Here is a 24217-nt window from a genome sequence, read left to right on the forward strand (position 1 = left end):
TGGAAAGAATTTCACGGATCTTTTTTTAATACTGAGAGATGCTGAGTGAATTGCATAGGAAATCCTACCCTTTTCAGGACACGTAAGAAACACATATGAAATCATATCATTTTTCTGAACTTCCCAAACTTGAGTCATGTAAGTTATCCTAAAGAAGAGCTGAAGAAACAAATAGGGAACTTCACAAAGATATGCACAACCAAGACCTTCAAAAAATAAAGATCACATTTGCTTTAGCTTTTCTGGCTGAACTCTGTAAACCACACATCAGTGGCAAATCTGAAATATCTAACTCCTTTATCGACCATCAAAACATTCACCGCAAGTACTGATCCCCAAGAATCAATACCTATCTATCATATAGACTGGAGAATCAACACAAATCTATTAATGTTACAAGTTAACCTTAAAAATCCTACAATTCATCTGAATCTAAACAAATAAAATAATCAAGCTATTAAAGAAATAAAGCAGAAAAAAAGGCAGAAGTGATTTCCTGAAAGCCAATTACCTGACTTTCTAGATGTGGCTGGTCTGGAAAAAAAAGGCTCGGTCTAAACGCAAAAAGTTGCAGGCAATTTTCTAGTTCAGTAGAACAGCCAGTAATGCCACACAACCTGTTTTATAACATAACTCTTATTGATGATTCAAACAGAGATCGTGACCATTTAAGCTCACAGACTTCTCTGAACACATAAGCAAGTTATAAGCTGTCTACCCCCACAGGAAAAAAAGAAGTACTAGCATGACAACAGTGGAGGGAAAATAATATTACAAGGACTGTCAAGTATTATTTCCCATAAAACAATTTATTGCATAATTCAGTACTTACAGTGGAAAACTAATTTAGTTTCAAAAACTCCTGACATGACAATAGGTGATGGCAATCCTATAAAACAAGTGGTCTTCCTGCCTCACAGAGTCTCAGCAAACACCTCAACCTCAGCACAACACGGACTATTTCTATTCAGCATATTTAGATCATATTTTCAAATTGTAGAGCAAATTCTTGGGCATGAAGGGGAAATAAACATCCACTGGTTACTTGCAATCACAGACACAAACAGATCATTTACTGAAAAAAACCCTTTTACTCCAGTCACAAAACACTGAAGTTAAAAGGAACATGGAAAAATGAAAGGGAAAGGTTCTTACACTGCAGGGAATAAAAACTTCAAGTCACAGAGGGAGGTGACTGGAAGTCTTCATGGAACATTTTACAACATTTTTCACAACTAATTCCAACAAACTGCTGTTGTCGGTAGCAGTATGCAAGTCAGTTACTTTACAGCCATCTCAGGTAGCACCACTGCTGGGACTGCAGTGCAAACAGAAGCCAAGATAATGAAAAAGATAAACAAGCCACCACATTAGAGTTGTGATAAACTATTTCCTCTCATGTTTTTGTCTTAGGTGTTGCTACTCGTACTATCCTCACGATATGCCGAAGCACAAACAGAATTATAGTTTCATAGGTTCGCTTTTTAGTAAGTTTCAGAAGTGCCTTGGCTTCTTGCTATGAGGCAGCCAGGGTATCAGCTGCAACTGCTTCTGAACTGCAGATTGCTTTCCAATTAATAATGCCTTAATTAAATGTGTAACATCAATACATGCCAGCCAGTCTAAGTCCAAGCAGATGACCCGTATGGAAACATCCTCTGCCCAGCAACTTTGGTGTTGCCTGGCCTCGTAAAGACACCACTGTCATGAAAAGAATTATATTTTTTACCTAAAATCCAAAGAAAGAATTGCTGTCTTACAGCATTTGAGATTAACCTGGCCTAATTCTTCTCAGATTTCTTTTAATTTTAGCCTCTATCACTATCTAATTTTCTCTTTTTTTTCTGGATGTAGGAGGCAATCCTAACCCCCGCTGACAAAAGAAATTGTAGGAGGCAGCAATTACTAATGAACCAGCAAGACAAGCTCTTCATTATAAAGAAAGAATTTAAGAGAATCTGAATAAGGAGAGAAACATCTGCATTCCCCTTTGGTGGCAAGAAGGATGGAAATATATTTTGGACTTCTTATAAGCTCTAACTACATTCCCAGAACGATGCTTCTGCTGCCACAAAACTCACATGCTGGAAATCTGGATAAGGAAGCAAAAATGCTTGTACATGTATTCAGAACATGTTTTCCAGACACATACCAATTAGTTCCTTCCCTTCTGTTTCCTATCACTTCAATAAAAACATTGGGAAAGATCCAAACAATGACATTTTGACAGCAAAAAAAAAAAAAGCAAAGGCATTCAAACATTACGAAGGCAAATCCAAAACAAACCAAGCATCAAGGTATCTCTTCCCAACACCTAATCTGCCATGACATGGTTCCATGAACTCTAACCACCTCCTTAATAGAGATCACACACTTTCCACATGCAACAGAAATTCTGCAAGTATAGATCAATCACCTTCCCGAAAAATTATTCTGTACCTGGAATAAGCTTGAAGAACTTCATGAAGTGTTAAGAGACTGCAAAAAAAAAACAACCACCAAAAATCTGATCATGCAAACATGAACCGTATGCCACTTGCTTGCCTACACACATGCAAGATCTTAGATTCATGTACAGAACAGGACTCACACTGACACATTTATACTGCAGCTGATAAAGAGATGCCTGGCGAATAACTCCTCCCTTCAGCATGGAGCACATTTAACTTCTGAAGTAACTAAATATACAAATCCCTGACAAGCCCCTGGAAAAAGCTTTAAATTTTGGATTTGGAAGATTTTTAAATTAGCATGAAATTTACTACTTGTCCCATAGTAGACATCAGAGGGAACAAAATACAGAGTTCACATGCTGAATGTCAGAAAACTGAATACAGCATCAGGATGCCCCGGGACGAGAGGTGCTCATCTATATGAGATGTCCTTTCTCTCATGTCCATCTTCCACACCTCTTGCTCACGTTAACAAGCCTCCACAACAAAAATCCCAATAATCCCATTGCAGACTCTCCTGTCAAGAGGGTTAATAAAATTAACATTGCTTTGTTTTTCAAGTATGGATTTGTCATTAAATTTGTATGCTAAACGTTCAAATCTGATTTACAAAGCAAAGAAACATTGGAATCAACACTTTTTAAGCCCGTTCTTATAACACATACTCCCCATGTTGCACAAATCTGATAAAGCAGAGTTACCTATAACAGGTATCCCGCTTCTTTCCAGACAAGGTTAGTTCTTGCCTACTATTCAAACATGACAACATAAAAGACAAATCAAAAAGCCGAGCAGAAGAGACTTGTAGTTAGTTAAAAATTCCAATATAAAAAAATTAATATTTTAAAGGTTCATGTGTATCCCAGCAAGGTGATGTAAAACATCAAAAGACAGGACGTCAAACTAAACTCTTCTGTTTAGTAGAAGGACCACAGCTTACTAAGCTACATCCACATAGCATTCCAATGCAGCTGGCATGAGTGTAGGCCAACTACGCTTTTTAAACCAAATCTGATGACTTTTGAACACCTGAAATATATTCTACATCTTGTATCATCTCTTTAAAATACACATTATCATATGTTCTTCACAGTAATACAGAGCAAACGGAACATCAAAAAAGTAAGAATCAAAACAAAGATACTGCCTTTCATACAAGCAGCCTTGCTAAACCTTCCATTCTTAGGCACAGCAAAACCAGACCCAGTTCTAAGTACCAAACTGAACTCCTTGTACCCAAACACTCAGTCTTCACAATAAAATAAAAGCAAGAGTAAGGACTGAAGTCTTTCTATTACTATCTAAACAGTATTATTCTATCTACTGCTCAAAAACTGCTTCTGAAACGTCATTTCTACTGCAATTCACGTTTTGCAAAGCACCAGCAAAAATTCTTATTGAATGTATTTCCTTAAGACAGCCCAACAGGTTCAAAAAGCAGCTTGTTTTATTATGACTTGCAGGATTGACATCATTTGTTTCACAATTTGTTATGGTACTTGAGAAATTGTTCAAAATGCTTTAATTATGTACTATCCCAACTGACATTTAGTAAAACATGATGAGGATACGAGGAGTAAGTGTAGAATAAATGTTTCTTATTAATTAGGCTTGTAGTGAACAGATTTAATGCAATCACTTAATTTACGACCAGTGTCAAATTATCCTCTGTGAGAATTACCGAACTTGGTCACCAAGTCAACTGAAAGACCTAATCATCTCCTTTCGTTATTTAAACACCACACACAATTTGGAAGACAAATTGAATATGTGGAATTTTTTGGAACGTACATGTTTGATGAACAGCAGTTCAACAAACTAATGTTTAGGTCAATGAGAATATACAGCCGATAGCTTCACAGCAAATAACTGATGCAACAGAAAGGTGACTAAACACGAACTCCTCTGAACAGCATTAAATTAAGCTACCACCCAGACAGAAAAGCACAGGGTATTTACCACCTTGTTTGCAGCGCTACTTTGGAAGCCTCCTTTGTTGAAGTCTGCAGAGTAGGAAAGATGCCCTGGAGCACCAAGTGATGTAAAACTTTCTACTCCAGCCCCATGACCGTCACATTGCATGGAAATCAGCATGGGGATGAGGCTAACACAAGTGGAGTTCGCATGGTAGACCATTTGCAGTTTACTTTTTCAACAGTCTACCTTTAATTTTCAACCTCATGTACAGTGCAATACAGTACAATGCATACTTTGCCTATCCTTATACCAATAGCACTGAAATACCATGTGTATGTAGCTTTTTTAAATAGATTCCAGGGTTTTTTTTCTCTCAAAAGTTGTGTTCCTTCTACCAAATAAAAGAGTTCAGTTTGACGTAAACAAAAAAGCAATTTAGTCAAGTCGGTTTGGCTTCAGAACAGCCTGGTGCTGAACACATGCAAATCTATATAAATCCATCTACCAGTGCTACTCGAGCTGGCCTGCAGTCAGTTTTCCCACTGGACCTGTACAATAGCAGGGGATAAGGGCACATGCAAACCCTTAGTTCAAGAACCCTTTCTAGATTATCAAAGCAAAGTTCTTGTTTGCATTTCACATTATAGCTGTATGAACAAAAAATAAATGTCAGAAGAACACACAGATTTACTACATTTTATATGGACAAGTGGCGATTACCACAAAAGGATCCCATCCATAATCTAGCCTGCTCTAACCTACTATCAAGTAATGAGTTTTGGAGGTGCCAATAAGTACATACTCACTTCAAAGCCTTTTTACTCTTAAACTGCATCTTTAAAACAGATATGGCACAAACAGATGAAACAGCCATCCTACAAAGGAATGTTCATTCCCCGCAGCTCACTATACACCCAACCTAATCTCCTCCACGGAGATAGAAACCTTTATCTTGATACCAAAATTAAGTTTCTATAGAGTGTATGTCAAGTTGACTAAGATGACCAAATGATAAAGCTAGGAATAGAGTTACAGCAGTTTACTCAATATCATTCTTAGAAAGAAGAGGGTTAATGCAGCAATTAAAGATGCTTTGAGGTAGCAAGTTAGTTTTATTATTAAAGAATGCACCAGCTAGAGCCACCATAAGGGAAGCAATGGTGGCCATGTCACTCTCGGGCTATGAAGAACCTGATCTCTGCCATGGCCCGACCCCTATCAGCCTTACACACCTTGGGACAGGAATGCCACCCCCAATACCTGCACTCATAGAGAAGCACAACCTTTTGTAAAAAGGCCTCAAACTTTTTAATTCAAATTAATCACGTTGATCTGGTTGTATAAATAAAAACATCTTGAAGCCAATGCCATTTTCATTGAATCACCCTAATTAACAATGCATTATTTTGATAAACAGTATATGTTGATACAGAACAGGATAATTTTAGCACTGTACACCATTTCTTACAAAGAAAGCTCACTTACCCCTTTCAAATAAACAATTAAAAAGCAGCTTTCTCTTTTAACCCTATTAAATTATTAACACTGCTGGTTTGAGATGGGACATCTACATTTGAGAGATAGTTACACTATCAAAACTGAACAGTATTTTTAATGGCTTTAGTGCCTCTATTAAACTCCTGCTTGAGGACGACCAAGACTTGAATACTCTTTATTCACACATTGGATTTTTTCAAAAAGTGATCCATGTGTGGGTCATGCAATCAGGAACACACATATTGCAGATGACAGCATTTAGGTCTTAAGAGAATTCATTCACTCTCTCAAGTGCTGCTAGACCATTCTGTGTAATGAGCAGTGAAAATGCCAAATAAAGAATTTATGATTTACACAGTATAAATCACCTTCTGATATGCCAGACATGCATTTATAGCATTAACTAATCATGAAGCTTGCAACAAAAGTAACTGCAGAAATTGCTTACAGAACATGCTCTTGCACATGTGAAGAAAGTGTGGTTGCATTTCTTTACATCTCATCTGCTATATACAAATTTCACCAAGCCCAAGGTTTAAGTTTTAATCTCCTCCTCTCAACATCTGTGAACATTTCACTAAAGAAATGCACAAAACTTTTGTTAGAGCTTTCAAGTAAAAGTGCTTTCAAATACATCATAAGCAGTATTTTCAGTAGTCCAAGAGACAAACTAAATCTAAAAATAGGTCACATCTACAAAAGTTACTTTCAGGTCTCTGGAACAAAATATACAAAGGCCTATGGTATAGAAAGTCTGCTAATGCTTATTATACTACTAAATACCTTCTGTTTTTCACAAGGTCATAATGTCCTTCTATCCATCAGCTGCCTTTCTGCTTTCTATGAGCTTAACTACATTTAATATAGATTATGTTTTCGCTTTTTATTTGAATTTAGAGTTAGATTGCACACCATTATTAAAACAAAGCTCAACATTGAAAAAAATTCAATATAATAAATCAGCTGTCTCCAAGCAGTGTCTCAAAATGTCAGAATTAAATCGTTCCACAGGACAACCTAATATTATTTTCAAATACAGCTTCGTCATTCTAGGGTATCACATAAGGTGGAAGAAAAACACATGAACAATTTTACACTTAGTTTAAAATACTTAAACTTAGTTTTTAAAGTATTTTTAATTTTCAGTATTTTTAATTTTAATAATTTAATTTTATTATTAATTAATAATTTTCAGGTGAAGACTCCAGCCTTCATCAATCCTATTAAAAGCATACATGTCAGCAGAATTCCAAACAGGACCTACAAAAAAATTTAAAGCATGTATTACACATTGTTTTATACTATGGAAAAAAATGAATAACCCTAAGTATTTTATTATCACATACTGAAACATTAAAAAATTTAAAAGTATCCTTTTAAAATTAATCATTTAAAATAAATCAAACAAACAAACAAAAAAGCCAGCAAAGTTACAAACCCAAAGCTACAAATGTCAACCTTTATTATAGCAACACAGATTTTTTTACAGCTAATTGCATGGGATTATTTGAGTAAATAAATTTCTGCACCACATATTTAGGAAACACAGAAAACGGCAAGAAAAACCTGGGCAGAGAATAAGTTCATATGACTAACTTTGCCACTTTGCTACTCAGTGATCTTTCATGCTTGAAGTAATAACAAAACCATCAGCTTTGCCAAGTGATGAGCAAGGCAGATGAAAATTAATCTAAGAGCTCTCTCTCTCTCTCTATATATATATATATATACACACAAAATAATTTTTAAGAAGATCTAAAATTCAAATATTCTCATAGCATCCAAACTAATAAAAAAAGATAAAGACAAATAAACAGATAAGCTGCAAAGATTTAAGCCTATGAAAATGTTCAACAACAACATAGCATGCCTCTTGCGATATTCCCTACTGGTGTGTTTTTAGGAAATACAGCACTTCCCAAAACACTGACATACAAAAAAGATAACAAATGTGTACTGGAAATTAAGGCGAAAAGTTTCTTTTTGCTTTTAGGAAATTCAAACCTTATTAACGGAATTCCCAGTATGTACCTTTATTATGCTTAAAGCTTTATGGTATAAAAAAAAAATAAAGAAAATAAGTAGTACAAGGCATTTCAGAGCATAATTCTGAGACCAGCACTCCATTATTGTTGGACTCGATGACCCAGTGGGTCCCTTCCAACCTAGTGATTCTATGATTCACGGGTACATACAGAGGCACAGGAGCAAACAGCCTCTAGTGAAAGGCTGGTCAATCAAAAAAATTATGTCACAACTGGGGACAAGATTAAACTAGTATCACTACAGGACAACACATCAAGACATCAGAAACACTTCTTAGCTTCAATTCTATCTCCTCTATCATAAAACTTTTGATATTGCAGAGCGTGTGTTTGACAGCAATGAAGAGCACCATCCAGTGATCAGCTCTAGCTTTTCTACAACTTTATTATTCAATCTACAGTGTTTCATGACTGGAATTCAAGAAAAAAAAAATGGATAGCTAGATATAATATGGCCTACTGAAGTTCAAAACGTTTAATTATCCTTAAAACACATAATCAGTATGTATAACGAATAATACTGCAAGCAGCATCTCTCAAAGAAAACCTGCAGTACAGGATCTAAGAGCAGATTTACATATGCTGCGTTTCCTACATAAACACAGATGTCTGATTCTTTAGATCAAAATACTGTTGATAGCACAGACAGCAAAGCCCTGAGACAACCCCTAGGCCTTCCTCAGGCTTAAACAAAACAAGTAACTCACCAGAGTCCCAATACTTCACAAGAACATGCCCCATTAATATCTGATTCTGGATGCAGCCTGACAGAAGGCCATGTCCTACCTGTAGAGCTCTCCTTTGCTTCTAGTAATGCACTCCTTCCCTCACTTCTGACACCCGCATTCACCCTCTTTGCTACTTCACAAAACCACTGCTAATCCTAAGGTTCGGTTTCAAAATAAGCAAAGCTACTCATCCAAGGAGGGGAAAGGAACATTAATAAAAATAAAAGTTCACCTTTATGCTGCAAAACAGAGTGCAGCTCCTCTGTATTTCAAACTATTTAATGAAAAAGCTTCCTCGACTTTATGATAAGGAGCCATGATAACTCAATCCAACTGATACAATATTACTACCTAGCAGAAAAAGCAAGGCTTGTGCACACTGTGGAAGGAACTCTGTCAGGAGTTAAACAAGGTGGAAGGACCATCACAAACACATCCCACTTCTGCACAAAACAGTAGATGTCATTTTTTCAGAATCTCTTTGGATCATAGACAGTCAAATATTTTTAAATTAGAATGTAACACAAATAACATGGCAACTACCACAAATAATTTTGAAAGGATATTAACAGACATAATTTTCTTTATCCCTTTTAAATCTGTGAATACAAGGGAAAAACATTCTATTATGTCACTAGGATTCACTAATGGTTAAACATATTACCTTTGGGGTGTGGCTCTTCTCATAAAAGTGACTAAACAGAAAAGGAATTTTCTCTGTCAACAATTTTGCTTCCTGTGCTTTATCAGAGGTTTGAGGGTTTTTTCCCTCCCCAAGTGACGACCTTTATTTTTATTTAACAGTCTACTACTGGAAGCTTTGCATACCCAATGTAGTTAAGAGAAAATATTCCATATAAAAGACAGTCAACAGGACTGCTTTCCAAGTCTGTGTTTCAGGTCTGTTTGAAAGCCAAGAGGTTACATACATGCTAGTTTTGTCTGACCTACAACCGGAGTAGGCACCGGTGCAATTACCTAGACTGAGACATAAACCATTAATGTAGGTTCAATAGTCCAAGACAGATTAATTTACATTGGTATAAGACGACTGATAAGTGGTATAAGATACCACTTAGCCAGAGAAAAGAGGGAAGCCATCCTTTCATGTTAGTATAAAGCTGGCTTACACGTATTTTACAGATACTTCACTTCTTCCCCAGTCATTTCTTAGAAATGTTTACTACAATCTATACTATTAGGTTTTGTGACACCGCTGTGGTATTATTTCTGTTAACAAGTCTCCACAGTCAACACTGTTACGGCTGATGTTGAAAATGTCCTCTGCACTTCCACCTTGGAGATTAGTATCTTAAAGAAGCCTCAGGTTAAGCAATCAAAACTTGACACAATCCTTCCCTACATACTTCTTTAACCAGTGATGCACTGCTTTCCATGAAAACTGACCAATGTCACTACACAAAACCTGTTGCAGATATATCCTCGAACATCTACAACAGCTTACCTAAACTAGTATAAAACGTGGCAAATAATGTCAACCAACCCAAGGAAATAATTCTCAACATGCATGAAAACCAGTGATTTCACACCCTTTTTTCCAAGCAAAGACAAAACCCAAACTCTGAATTAAGACACAACTGCAGTTACCAGAGCAGATATGACAATCCAATCATGTATATTTACAACTAACATTAGGCAGTGTAATGTTGTCAAAAAGTCAATAATGACCATCAACTGGAGGCGTAGTACAAATGTCTATGCTCAAATCTCCACTACACTTATTTATCATGAAACATATACATTCTAAGAACCAGGTTCTCATAATACAAAACAGCAGATCATTTTAATTCGTTCTTGCAACCCAGCTTTCTGAAACTGCCACAAGACACAAAATGAAAGCCGATCATTCAGCAATCTATTTCAATATTAAACATACTATCTCTACTACTCACATGACTGGAATTTTAATTCATGCTAAGCACCTGCAAGCAGGATTGAAGAACAAAGAGAAATCTGCACATTTCATTACATATTAAAGAACTAATTGCATAAACTGCTGAAGGAGGGTGGGGATTCACACTGTTCAACTTTAGGCACTTACGAGAAAGCTTCATACTATTTCCGAGGTCAAGTAACCATTTCTCCACCATCAGTAAGAAAAAGCTTGGCTCTAATCCCCAGCCACCCTCTCTTCCTTCTTCACCATCAACTGCGTAATTCCTGTCCCCTCTCTTCCCCCCAGTACTTTCCAGATAGCAGTGTAAAACTATTCAGTTTACTGATGCAGCAAAAATTATTCTGAAGCAAGCGCTTAATTCAGCTCAAACTGTAATGTTGTAATACAAAAACAATGACTGTGATGGGCTCCCTCCAAGGTAAATGTGGAAAGAGAGGCAGCTCTATATTAAAACCGTCAGATTACATTCTGAATATCTTTCTGTGTTGATTATAGAGATGAGCATTTGGGGAAAAAAAGCAAAACCCAATCAGTGAAACTGGCAAAATTAGTAGTTTAGATGTGAATAAATTATTTGTGGAATTAAAAAATATCCAGGTTTTAACTACTCACTCCTAGAGACAGACATTTAAAAAGAATCTAGGTATTTGGTTAAGATGCAGCTACAGGTGCTAATCATCACTAGCTATCTATCCATTAACCCCAAAAATAACTTTCAACAATGACAAACAACTTACGACTTCAATCCTTCGGCTTACGTCTACCCCTTCCACTGTGAAAATATTCACAAATACCAGGAAAACAAAATTCCTATTATGTTAAGACCACTGGGGAAAAAGGGCCTATTTTAAAGGAAGGGGGTTCAGAACACCTTGTTAACAACACTCAGCACTTTACACCTTATACACAAACTAAAACCAAAGGCATTTTAAAATGCAGTAAGCTTGCTGTCAAAATGTACCAAACCCATACATTCAGAACTCATAATCTACTTGGTATTGTTTCTAAAATACTAAAACTGCATACTTCAAAAAAAAAGAAAAGCATATACCTACTGAACAAACTAATTTCTATACACCATCAGGTTGTTTCTCCTGTGCTGTCCAGAAATAAGTGTTTGCTTAATAGCAAAAGGTCATCTTCTGCCCAAATACATTTTAAAGTTATTTTTTTGGCCTATGGTTCAGACATTTTGCTTTTGAGAACTATATTGAGTTGTATCAGAAAAAAGCAACAATAAAACACTTGGGTTAACTGCATTCCATGATAAACAACCCAGAATTACAAGCGGCAGGTTTAAAAATACTGTGACTTGTGCAAATGGGAACACTGTAAGCTGTTTATCGTGTTTAATCCTGAAGGTAAACAGCATAAGCTTTAAAATATTTCTCTTCATTGCCACAACCTACTGAAACATATTGACAGAGGCAATGAAATACTATGAACAATCTTAAACTTCTGGAATTGCCTCTGATATAGCTTCATTTGAGTACTGTACAAGACATTATTCTCAAGAACACTCAATGTAAAATTCAGTGATTTAAATCCAACTGTAGTTTCAATGAAGCCAAAGACCTCATCTTGTCTCTCCTGAGGTGATCACTTCTTCGAAAAAAACTAAGACCCTGCACAATTCCCTCACTGGGCCCTCTGAAAATTTGACCACTAGTTATTAACTGATTTTTTTTTTTTGCCTATTCCAGAATTTTAAACTACTTCCACAGTTTAATTTCAGCTTCTGTAGTTCAATTTTTAAATATTATTTTCCAGAAAAAAGTATTTGCAGCTTCCTTAGATTTCTCTCGTCCAACACTACCAATTTCCACACCAAAAATCCTATTTCCTTTCATAAGTCCCACCTCAAAGACATACATATTTAAAATTAAGAATATATTTTATAAGATTTATCAGTAATTAATTACCCACTGTCCCTTCTTATTCAGCACCAAAATAAGTTTCTGAGCTGCTGTTTCACACATCGTTTTCAAAAGACTTTAGTACAGGATAGAAGTTTGATATATTTAGCACTTCAGGACCTCCTTTCCTCTCTGTATAACAGGAAGCTTCCCCTCCCATTTGCTCAGGATATTTTAAAAAATAAATAATTACAAACTCTTGTTTTTCCATTGATCCTGCAGAAAGTGACTACTCATGTAAAAACAATAGTAAAGTTGAACCCAAATGCCTGTTATAACCTCCGTTGGTCCCCTGACATGGTCACCAAATGGTCACAAGACACCCGCTAGCACACCAGCAGCAGCATAAGGATCAGAGCAGCAGCCAGCAAAGGGGAAAGCAAACACGACTTTAAGCAATAGTGCCAAAAGTTATGCCAGTTTAAACTGTTTGTGGAATGACAAAGTTACTCATAGGCAGCACCAGCCCAAGCTTTGTCTCTCGCAGTCATACAGGAAGACTTAAGTTTCACATTTAGTTTTCAGAGCAAACATAGTGAATTATGACATAGTTTCACGTTTCACAAGCAGACACTTAAACAATTTAGTAAGATATTTATGACAGAGCTTTAAGACTGAACAGTACTTAAGAAAGAAATAAGCCTTGTATATACTCATATGTAAATATTCTACTGCCATTTATGATGAGATCTTGATGGAGAAAGAACAGAGGAAGCTGCTCTTGCAATAAACTCAGACAGACTAAAAAATGGCTTTTAATTTTCCTCAGTTAAACATGTATATGACCGTAACTTTTTTGGCCTACACAGAATGTTTATGAATTCTACATTTAGAAATTCAAATTTGCTTCAAGATACAGAGAAAGCTGGTGGAAATACAATAAAACGTAATCTACTATTCCATAACTGATTCTCCTCCCTTTTTGTATTATTAATAAATTATTCTTAATTATTAATATCTTTTAAAAATAAAAGCTCTCCTTAAAACCCACATTGTGAATCCAGATCAACATTATGTGTTCTGTATTATACATGTGAAACAGTTCCAAAGCCTTACAAAATAAATCCCCAAACTAAAAGCTAATATTAATAGCTGCTTGTACTTGAGTTGTTTTAATTACAAAATATCATTTTAGAAGTTAATATACTGTATTCAGGCTTTTAAAGCCTGATATAAAATGCTGCATCAAGTAAACAGTCAGGAAGCTGCCATTTTTCCAAGCATCCACCCTGTGCCAATGATCCGTTCTGCAGACTCTATTGTTTTCCCAGTTTTCTATGAGTTACAAAAACGATCAGCAATTTTCACTGGCTTTCCCTTCACTAACAGCAATGCTCAACAGCAGGCACTAAGCAGGTTTCCCAGCACTCCTTCGTGATCGTGTTTTGATGATGAGGAGCCCTCATCACATGCAGTTACGTAAGGACAACTATTTATAGTTAACCACTTGATTCACATTATCTGCCAGGTTTTAAACCATCTAATATGTAGACACTTAATCTGTCCTTTTAGTTCCTTAATCAAAATGTCACATAAGAACCAAGTAAAATGTTTCAGAGAAGCCTGTCTGTAACATCAACAATATTATAGCACATAAAGTTTGTAATCTTACCAAGAGAACCATAAGCTCACAAGATCAGTCTTCTGTAAATACACTCTCAACAATTATTTTCTTTACTCAAACTCCTGCTCTGTCGACACCCATTACTATGCATATCACTTTTAAAACCACTGAAAGAAAGCTTAAGCTGTGCTAAAGTTACAGAATTTCTTAGTGTTCTGAGACATACTGAAAAACGTGTTCAGCATTAACAGACTAGAAAACACCTTATCAACACCTACAATTCTTACCATCCAACTATAATAGCTGCCGTTCAACATCCTGAGGTTCTCTCAGGAAGTGTTCCAGGGTAGCACATATGATATCATCTAGTTTTACTTCTGAATACAGCAGTATTTAACAAACATCGACATCTTCTGAAGATCATCAAACGCTAGCATTTTTTTAGCACTCGTAACAGGCTAATTGCTTTGTTAGAATTAATTTTGTCCCTGCTCCTGCAGAGGGGTTGGACTAAGTGACCTGTAAGGTCTCTTCCAACCCAGAGCATTCTATGAATTTTACTCCTAGAACAAGCCCTGCCTTACTGTCATAGTCCATGGCAGTCTGGGTTTTCCTCACTGTAGCCCTTGATTTCCCTTATCAATCATATTTACTTAATTCAACTTCTTTATATTTTTGTAAACTGCGTTCTTTGCTCCTATAGGCTACAGTAACTTTTAAACCCAGTTTCCGCTCAATCACAGGACAAAGGCTTGCTGGTAAGTAACATTCTTTGATAATTCTCAGTAATCTATATTTCCCAAAGATGTTTAGTGAACACCATTACTGTAACCTCTTAAATGTTACCTTTAATAATTGCTGTATAAACAAAATACAAACAAATCAAGATACTTCCATATCAGAAAGGTAAGAGTAGGAAATCAGAAATACACAGAAACAGACATTTTTGAAAGAATACTATGCAAGTTATGGCAGTTCACCACCATGTAAGCGTATCAGTACAGCTACATGCCTGCAAAATGCCCTAATCTACTGAGCACAGAAGAGAAAGTCGTGATCCTGCCAACTCTAACACAAATCAAAAGCATGCGAGTATCCTTAGTGAAGCTGACAATGTGCAGATGTTAAAAATCAGAGACCTTAGCGCAACTCTACCAAGCCTTGAAAAGAGCAAAGAAGTACAATTACGAGGTACAAATTATAGTTAAATGAAACATGATTAGAAGGCACAGAGTAACATTCACTTATGCAAGATACCTTGCAAGCCCAACCAAAAACACAGTAAAGACCGGTAAGAACTGCAGCTAGGAGTGTCAGTGGAAGACATGTCATTTCTTTGTTCTGGTATAATAACACAGCTTTGTTCATCATAATATATGCACAACTACTTGTTCCAGAGAAGACTGAAAAAAAAAAAACCAAGGAAAAAAGGCCATAATCAAAACCTAGGATAAAACTGTTCTTCAGCTTACTGTATTTTCAAGGTATAACAGAAGTAACCAAGCAGAAAATTGCCCTGAAATTCATAGAAGCCTTTGATTTCTTAATTAAAAACGTTATGAAGTTGGTATTTTCCCTTTTCAAATCATTATGCTTAATTCTGCCCCACGTGAAAAATTAAAATATATTTTGACAGTTATTTCTGTTACTGCTCTATTTTTTGATGACACTACTCACATTTTTTCTCTTTATAACATTTCTGGTTATACACAGAACCCCGTGATAATCTGATGTTCCCTACTGAAAGAAAGTTCTAATCCTTTACAAACAGGCACTAAACCACAAAAGCCCAAATATGCCAGTAAAGCACAAAGTTGTTATTATTTCCTGTATCAGTGCGCCCATGGTATTTTATAATACAGTCAGACATGGGGTATAATGATCTCCAAGGAAGCAGCAAAAGCCGTATTACCTGAGGACTAATGTATCAAAAGCTGGTCTGAGGTAAATTACCTAATCTATGCATCTGTTAACGCTATTATATTCCATATAACCAGATCACAGAACTAAAGAACTCTTTTTTTCTTACATTTTTGTGCTCCAAGTTAGCAAACAAGCTCGAGTTCCAGTTTTGTTTATTCTCTGTGACTACCAACATCAGTGGTTAAACACTTCAGGTTTAAACCACTGTTTGTGGATGTTCTATTTCACCAGTTCTATTGAACTCTGGAGTTGAGATCTCTGCTAAAAGTAGTCCAGAAAAACAACAGCTCTGGAATAATTGCCAATCCATCAGGTTAGTTAAGATTATGTATGTATGGATTTGTATTGGATAGAGAATCGTGGCTACTCATTTGGCTAAAAAAATCATTAACTTCCACTCTTCAGAGAAGCAGTTCTCAAAAATACATCACAACACATCATGAAAGACTTAGGAAAAAGAAATTATTAATGGGCATTTATGGGAATCTAGCATTTCTGGAAGAAGCAGTATCTGTTCTTCCCTGCTTAAAGGGCAAAAACATTACTAGGCCCCAAAAGGTACACACAGCAGGGTAGAAAACATTTGTAAATATCTTAAAAAATAAGCAAACATCCTAGTCTTAGATTTCTTAAAGGTTTCAATAAGTAAATTAAAACTACTGATTAATGATCAAAATATTCAAACATAAAACGCTTTTACCTTTAACAACCAAGTAAGACATTCTCTACATCAGTATGTGAACAGGCACGAAAAAAAAATTCCACTTCTTACACTCACTACTAATTACATGCATTGCAAAAGAGACAATGACCACTACCAACACACTGTTTAATTTGTTCTTCAGATGTGAACGTATCTGTCACATAAACATCTGGCATTTTAGAACCACTTTTACAAGCCAAGGTTGTGGAGTAGTGTTTTAAATCAAATTCTAAAGTACCACGGATTACAGTGCTGTCCAGCTGCCCGAATAGATACATATTCAGAGCTTGAAGTAAAAATAAAAAAAGCAAGCATTAAACAGCATGCAGCTAAGAACTTAAGATACCCGTACCTTAAGAATTATAAGCAACATTTTGTGAGTTTACAGAAGGTGAGTTTATGCTAGAAAGGCTTTATTGCTATTAAGTTTGATTTTTAGACATGATCTTGTCCATTTTCACATCACACCAGATTATGCATTCAATAAGAACACAACTGGTAATATGTCTTTTTAAAAAACAGCTAATTAGCTTTCTTGGCCAACAAATAAAAGATGATTGGGTTGTGAAATATCCACAACTTCCATTAAATATGAAAAGAGCATAAAGAGCAAATTCCTGGAAAGTTTTTAATGCGGACTTTTTATTGAATCATTTTCCAACAAAGTCTTTCCTGACTCTATTTTTAGGTTGGTCTACTCAAATATACTGTACTGAAACAAAAGTTAAGTCAGTAAAACATTTTTTTTTCTTCCAGCAGCAGGCAGTGATTTAAAAAATCTGAAGACGTTGTATGTTACTAAGCCTTTCAAAAGATGCTGCATAGTTTTACTGTAAGAGCTCCACATTGTAACAATAACAAAGGCATACAGAACATCATAACATCCATGTCATAAGCTGCATCATATCATATTTTCACACTGCAGTACTGGGCAAAAATTGAAGCCAGAGCCATTCAGGGTAAAAACACAGACGTGTTCTGGTTTTCAGTTATTCTCAATCTAATTATATTTGGAATTAGAAATGAAATATTTCACCACACATTAGTGGCATTTTACAAATTAAAATGATCAATTAATGCTCTAGATCCTTAGCCAAACTTAAAATAAATGACTTGCCAATTTTAAACCATAATTTGCTTCAGACAACACAGGCTCCAATTTGCAAACTCCTCACTATGGATGTAGGCAGACCCCACCTACTGATTTGTGTAGAGTTCTATCCCAGGTAAAACGCTGGGCTACACTGCACAATGTGCAAAGGTAAGGTATGAACACTGCATTATCCTTACTAAAGATTTTTGTAAGCCAGACTCATTATTGTCAAAGCAGTATTTAAATAATGCCATCAAAAAAAGATGCTGTCATCTTTCAAACTTAGAAGGCCCTTTTAATGCCAAGTTAACATTATAATGGTTTCTCTATGTTGGAGCAGTAAATTCAGTTTGTTCTTTCAAGTATAAACAATTTTTAAGGAAATTTTTCACTATGCATTTCAAACATATGATTTCATGTTTTCCTATCTGTTACTTTTGTGTTAATTATTCAAAACAAGTCTCTTACGGCACTTACTGAAGTGCAGATATAAATAACAAGAGCTGCAGAAGAGGATACAGAATTCCTACAACAAAGCAATATGACAATTCCTTTAGCATCTTAAGCACATAAAATATCAGATTGCCTAGTTTGCGTTCGCCCAACTCAAGCAAGAAAACAAACCTGAATTTAGTACAAAGTCTAATTTCACAGATGTTTTCTTCTGTCTCACATCTTCCAAGCACTTAACCTTTGGTAATCTAGTTTCCAGTTCAATTAATAGAATTTAAAAGGAGAGGGGTGGGTGGAAGAATGTCAAACCAGGCTTCCTCATCTCGTACCTATGCCATGATAGCTACAAGAAAATTGCTATTGATCTTCAGTTACATCACAAGAAGGAAAAAAAAATACCACATAAATTATTTACCAGCATTAAAATAGGGAAACATGCTTTTTAAATTATTTAGTTTGGAGGATGATACGCCTCGTCCCTCTTTCCCTCACATCACCCACAGCACTGTTAACCACCAAGAGCAAAGTGCCAAAGACGGCAACGAGTTTAAAACAACTCCAGCCAGCTACCCAAATTGTTGCAGGAGACAAAGGGGATCAAGATCGGCATTCTTCTACTGCAGCAGCTAATCCACTCCAATTGGAACTGCTGGGCGCAGTAAGTTTCCACGAAACATAAAATACACCTAATGCCACCTAATTTGAGAGGGAAGAACCATTTTGCTCTCGCTGGTCTCAAGCCATTACAGATCTGAGAGGAAGGGAGGGAGGAGTTCACAGAAGTTCAGGGTCAGCAAATGTTCACGTATCCTGTCATCTACGAACTCAGAAGCTCAGGACACAAAAAACCCTCTTCTTCTTTTGCCACGCACAGAAACCTAAGTATTGTGGGTGTGCGGGGGGGGGGAGGCAAGAGAGACCTGCAATAGGAGCGAATGTGTCACAGGCGTGCGGGCTGCGAAGAGAGGAGCTGTCAGGAGCGAGCAAGGGAGGAGGCGGTGGGGAAAGGCCGGGTACAACACAAGACCACCGAAAAAAAATAAAATAAAATTAAACAACCCCAAAAGACACAAAAAAGCCCCAAACAAACAGAAAACATTGGCGCTCCCTGGCTACCAGCCATGCCTCCCTCCAAGGACTGAGCTGAGCCCCCCTTGCCAAGAGGAATCGCCTCCACTCGCCACAGGGGAATCGCCCCCTACTTGCCAAGGGGAATCGCTCCCCACTGGCCAAAGGGAATCGCCCCCACTCGCCAAAGGGAATCGGCCCACTCGCCAAAGGGGAATCGCCCCCACTGGCCAAAGGGGATCGCCCCACTTGCCGAAGGGGAATCGCCCCCACTGGCCCAAGGGGAATCGCCCCCGGCCCGGCCCTGCCCGGCCCCAGCCCCCCCGCCCCCGCAGACAATGCGCGCCGCCCGCACTCACCAGCAGCACCGGTGCTCCGCGGTCCGGGGATACTTCCTCCCCCCCTTCCTCCTCCTCCTCCTGCGCTCCGGAGCCGAGCCCCCCTCCCGCCCCGCGGGCCGCGCTCGCTCCCCGAGCCCGGTCACTATACGCCCCGCTCCAACATGGCTCCCGCCGCAGCCCTGCCTCGCCGCGGCTGCCCTGCCGCCGGGGAGCGGCCGCACGCCGCGCTGAGGACCGGAGAGGCCTCGCCAAGTCGGGGGGGGCCGAGCCGAACGCCGCGCGCGCGTCTCCGCCGCGGGGCCGACGCCTCCGCCCGTTCGCCGCGCGCGCGGGGGCCGGCGCTGAGGAGGGGCCGCGGGGGAGGCGCGGCCGCCGGCGACACCTAGCGGCCAGCGCGGAGCCGCTGCGCGGGGCTGGGGGCGGGGCGCGGGGGAAGCCCCGCGCGGAGGAGCCGGGGGAGGGGTGGAGGGAGGACGGTGCTGCTCCCTGCGGGAAGGAGCGTCTGCCCGGCTGGCGGTCGGGGGCATCAAAGAATCATAGAATGGTTTAGGTGGAAGGGACCTTAAAGATCATCCACTTCCAACCCTACTGCCATGGGCAGGGACATCCCACTAGACCAGGCTGCCCAAGGCCCCATCCAACCTGGCCTTGAACACCTCCAGGGATGGGGCAGCCACACCTTCCCTGGGCAACCTGTGCCAGTGCCTCACCACTCTCCTGGTGAAGAAGTACTTCCTTATGTCTAGTCTGAATCTGCCCCTCTTCAGTTTATACCCACTGTCCCTCTTCAGTTTATGCCCACTGTCCCTCGTCCTATCACTAGAAGCCTTTGTAAACAGTCCCTCCCCAGCTTTCTTCTAGCCCCTTCAGGTACTGGAAGGTGTTATAAGATCTCCTTGGAGCCTTCATTTTCTCCACGCTGAACAACCCCAACTCTCTCAGCCTGTCCTCGAATAGGAGATGCTCCAGCCCTCTGATCATCTTCATGGCCTCTTCTGCACCTGTGCCAATAGTTCCATATCTTTCTTATGTTAAGGATGCCAGAACTGGACATCCTTAGAGGGAGCATCTACAACTTCCCTGGGCAACCTGTTCCAGTGCCTCACCACCCTCATCGTGAAGAATTTCTTCCTAATGTCTCACCTAAATCTTCCCCCTTCCAATTTATAGCAATTCCCCCTCATCATATCACTCCAGGCCCTTGTAAAACGTCCCTCTCCAGCTTTGAAGTGCCCCTCAAAGGATCTTCCCAAGCAGTTTCAAGGAGGGCAGTGTGGAGAGTTTACTCACTTTGCATTTTCTGGCTGCTGGCAATGTTTTCTCTCGGGTTTGGGGGTGACTTAGACCATCTCTGAGGCAACAGGCATCCCTCCCTGCTCTCCCCAGGGCTGACGATTCAGTAACTGAAGTAAAGGGAAGCCATGTAGCTTTTTAAATTGATTTCTAACTCAGTAGCTACAAAAAAAACCCCCATCCTTTCCGTATTTATTCTTGTGGTATTTTCTTTCCTTTGTCCTCTGCATTCACAGTCCCAGTATCATCCCTCTCGTCTTCCTTGCATCTGCTGCCAGCACCAGCCATGCTTCCTTCCTGTGCTTGGAATCATTTTCCCCTCAAAGTGATCCAGTTTGCATGCCCCCACTTCTCAGCCTTTCCCACCCCTAGATTTCTTAGGCTTTGTGTGTTACTGAACAAGACCTAAAAACTACAAACTAGTCTTGTGGGCCACTTAATCCGTACTATGTTGTTTTCCTATTTCCTCCACACAAAGAACAAAATATAACAGGAAAGCCAAATTGTAAGTTATTTTAACAACAAGGGTTTGAACTTCCAAGTCCAAGGTCATAGGCACACTTAAGCAGAATTTAGCAAATTGGGTTTTTTTCCATTTGGACATAATGTTGATCCTCGCTGTGTGCTCACTCTCTCTTACTTTTTCAGCTGAAGTTCATTATCATGAGCACAGAGCCTTTTTGGAATCGTGTGTCTCCCGACATAGTGCAGACTGGGGTCACTGACTGACAACGCCAGGCCGTGTCACGGGCTCCATAAGAGGAACCAGCTCACAGGTCTTCTTTGCTTTGCCGCACTCCTGTATACGCTGTGGGAGGCCTGAGCTCCATCGCTCTGCAGGCAGGTCTGTGCTGTGCTGTGTCTAGATGGAGAATTGAGTGTGTCTTCACTTGCTGCAGCAGCAGCAAGCTCCCAATCTTGAGGAAGTGCAGTTTATTTGACCCAGTCCTTTTCCACAGTAGGGCCGAGTGGGAGCTGACTTCACAGAATCAGTGCCGGCTGAAAATTCGCCTGCTTACAGCTCCATTGGACCCTCCCAGCAGCACAAATGAACCAGAACACGGAAAAATGTTTCCCAGCAAACAGAAATCACCTGCTCTTGCCTAAAAAAGGAGTGCAAGCATAAAACCACTTCTTACGTGCACACAAATTCACTTCGCTCATGCTGATGTAGGCTTTTGGTGAGAGCAGTTTAGGATAAAAAGCAGTAAATATGACTTGGAAACAAACTTGGTGTTTATAGAGACAAAACATGATTACTGAGGTCTTTCTGAATGTTTTCAAGACATAGGATAGCTACCTTACCTTTGCAAAACTTGTGGGATTTTTAATAACACAGAGGCAGACATTCAAGCTTTGAACTTCCTGGTAATGCAAAGATATCCCTTACAGATCTCCTTTAAAGCTCAGGACTTACCAGTTCTTGCTAGACCTACCAGTTCCTCCAATCTTTGAATGCTAACAAGATGATGTGTGTTTTGTTTTATCTTATTCAATTTGAAGGCTATTTTGGGTAAGTAGCATCATTACTAACGATTGTGTGCAAGTTTGTTATTATACGCATGATTTGTAAACCCAGTTCTTGAAACGGCGCAGCAGTGAGTGCATTTGTTGCAGCACATCCAAGTAAAATATGTTCCACAAATGAGGTACAGGGAGAAGGTAGGTTGGAAGTTTACGAAGCTGTGGTTTTGTTTTCAAGTATTAAACGTTATCAGTTGTGTTTGTTTTACTTTATGCATATTTATGTCTGCCATTGATACTTCTGTTATGACAGGAAAGGAAATTATGACAAACAGAAGAAGAAACTAAAAAATGAGCAGTTAGCATGAATCACTCAAGAAATAAGTGGTCAATGCTGATGGCAGTGCAATAAGAGTCTTTTCCACTTGGGATAATTAAGTCATTAAGAGGGAAGAATCTGTAAGAGTGAAACACTTGACATCCATTCAGCCTCTGTATCTACCACTACCTGGTGTCCTTAGAGAAGGATTTTCACATCTGGGCAAAACATAGTACAGAAGCAGGACAGAGTGACAGACATAAGTTGGAAACGTAGGCACTGATTTTGATTAATATTTCCCATGAGTCTGGTTTTAAAACTATAGCTATTGATTTGTTTTATTATTTAGTGGAATATGTAGCAATCAATCATATTTCCATCTAGCTAACCAAGATTATTAATATTTTAAACTAGTTTGAAGATGGATTGGCTGGTGAGTGCAATAGGTCTGCCGTCTAAGCCAGCAAGAACAGGGTACGCCCAGGTTACATGGAATGAATTATTGCCACTAGACAATCTGATGAAATCTACATCAGCCATTGGAATATAAATCCAGCAGTAGGAATACAGTGCTGTCAGGGGCCCAAGATTTCCTGCTTTGAATACGAATACACTGGCTTTGCCTCTGGAACAGAGGCCATAGTTATTTATGGAACAGAAGGACATAGTTATTTGATGACAGTAAAAGCACAGGAGTTAAATCAGTGAAGTTCACATAATGGTAGATGGAAACCTCTACAGAAACATATGTATTTTCAACACAATGTATGTGGAAAGCAGTTACTTTCCTGCCAAGAGCCCAGTTGAGGGTTTTGTGTCACAGCAGCAGAAGTCAACAACCTTGCAACTAGCCAGCAGTGTGGGAAAGCATTGTGCTCAACTAGAAGGGATGTGTTCATTTCCAAGGAAAAGACTGAAAGTCTAGGCAGGTAGTTAAAAGGGGAAATGATTTTCAAATACAATACTTTTTTTCTTTAAATGGGGGGGGGGCTGTTTCTATTGGACACCAAAAATTTCTCAGGAATGCAATATCCTCTAACTAATTGTATCTGTGCTCTGAAAGAAGAAACAGAGTTATTGTTCTGCTCACAGTACAAGCTATTTATATATTAGTCTGTGTAGCTCTCCTTTCTGTAATGATCATCTTCCACCTACGCAAAACTCCAATCCATTTAAAATAATCCAATTAAGATAGTTTCTTGGTATTCATCTAAAGTATTTTCCAGGTTACTTGGATTTAGTACAAAGTATTATAATACTCTCTGGCCTCTAGGCTAAAAAAAATTCTCTAACGTCACTGGAAGACCAAACCTCTTCCTCTTTGAATTATTGGAAGCAGGAAGTGGTGACAAGAAGGTGGTCAGTCTTGCAAGAAACAAAAAAGTGATATACTTCTGTTAGGATCTGTAGCCATTTCTTCCATGATCTGAGTAACTCATAACTGGTCATTGATTTATTTGCACTATATAGTTCAGATAGAAACAGAGGAAACTTCTATTTATTCTTGTAAAACTTGCTTGTT

At 38.6% G+C, this 24217-nt stretch overlaps 1 protein-coding gene and 1 long non-coding RNA gene across 3 annotated transcripts in view; one reads left to right on the forward strand and one right to left on the reverse strand.

Moving 5' to 3' along the window:
• The window catches only part of CDK17 (cyclin dependent kinase 17), a 93073-nt gene extending 73150 nt beyond the window's left edge, over window positions 1-19923 (reverse strand). Inside the window, exon 1 of one of the 2 annotated variants that reach the window (XM_054057059.1) lies at window positions 19638-19923. The gene's annotated coding sequence lies outside the window, so the exon portion shown is untranslated. The remainder of the gene's footprint in view (window positions 1-19637) is intronic. The other variant, XM_054057060.1, reaches the window with a different exon arrangement.
• LOC128851077 (uncharacterized) lies at window positions 18787-22988 on the forward strand. Its single transcript, XR_008448346.1, has 3 exons — window positions 18787-19092; window positions 21561-21756; window positions 21875-22988. It is a non-coding gene; the product is annotated as an uncharacterized LOC128851077 (long non-coding RNA).
• The last annotated feature ends 1229 nt before the right edge of the window (window positions 22989-24217 follow it).

This window comes from Cuculus canorus, chromosome 1, assembly GCF_017976375.1.
Source record: "Cuculus canorus isolate bCucCan1 chromosome 1, bCucCan1.pri, whole genome shotgun sequence".
NCBI classification, from domain to species: Eukaryota; Metazoa; Chordata; class Aves; order Cuculiformes; family Cuculidae; genus Cuculus; species Cuculus canorus.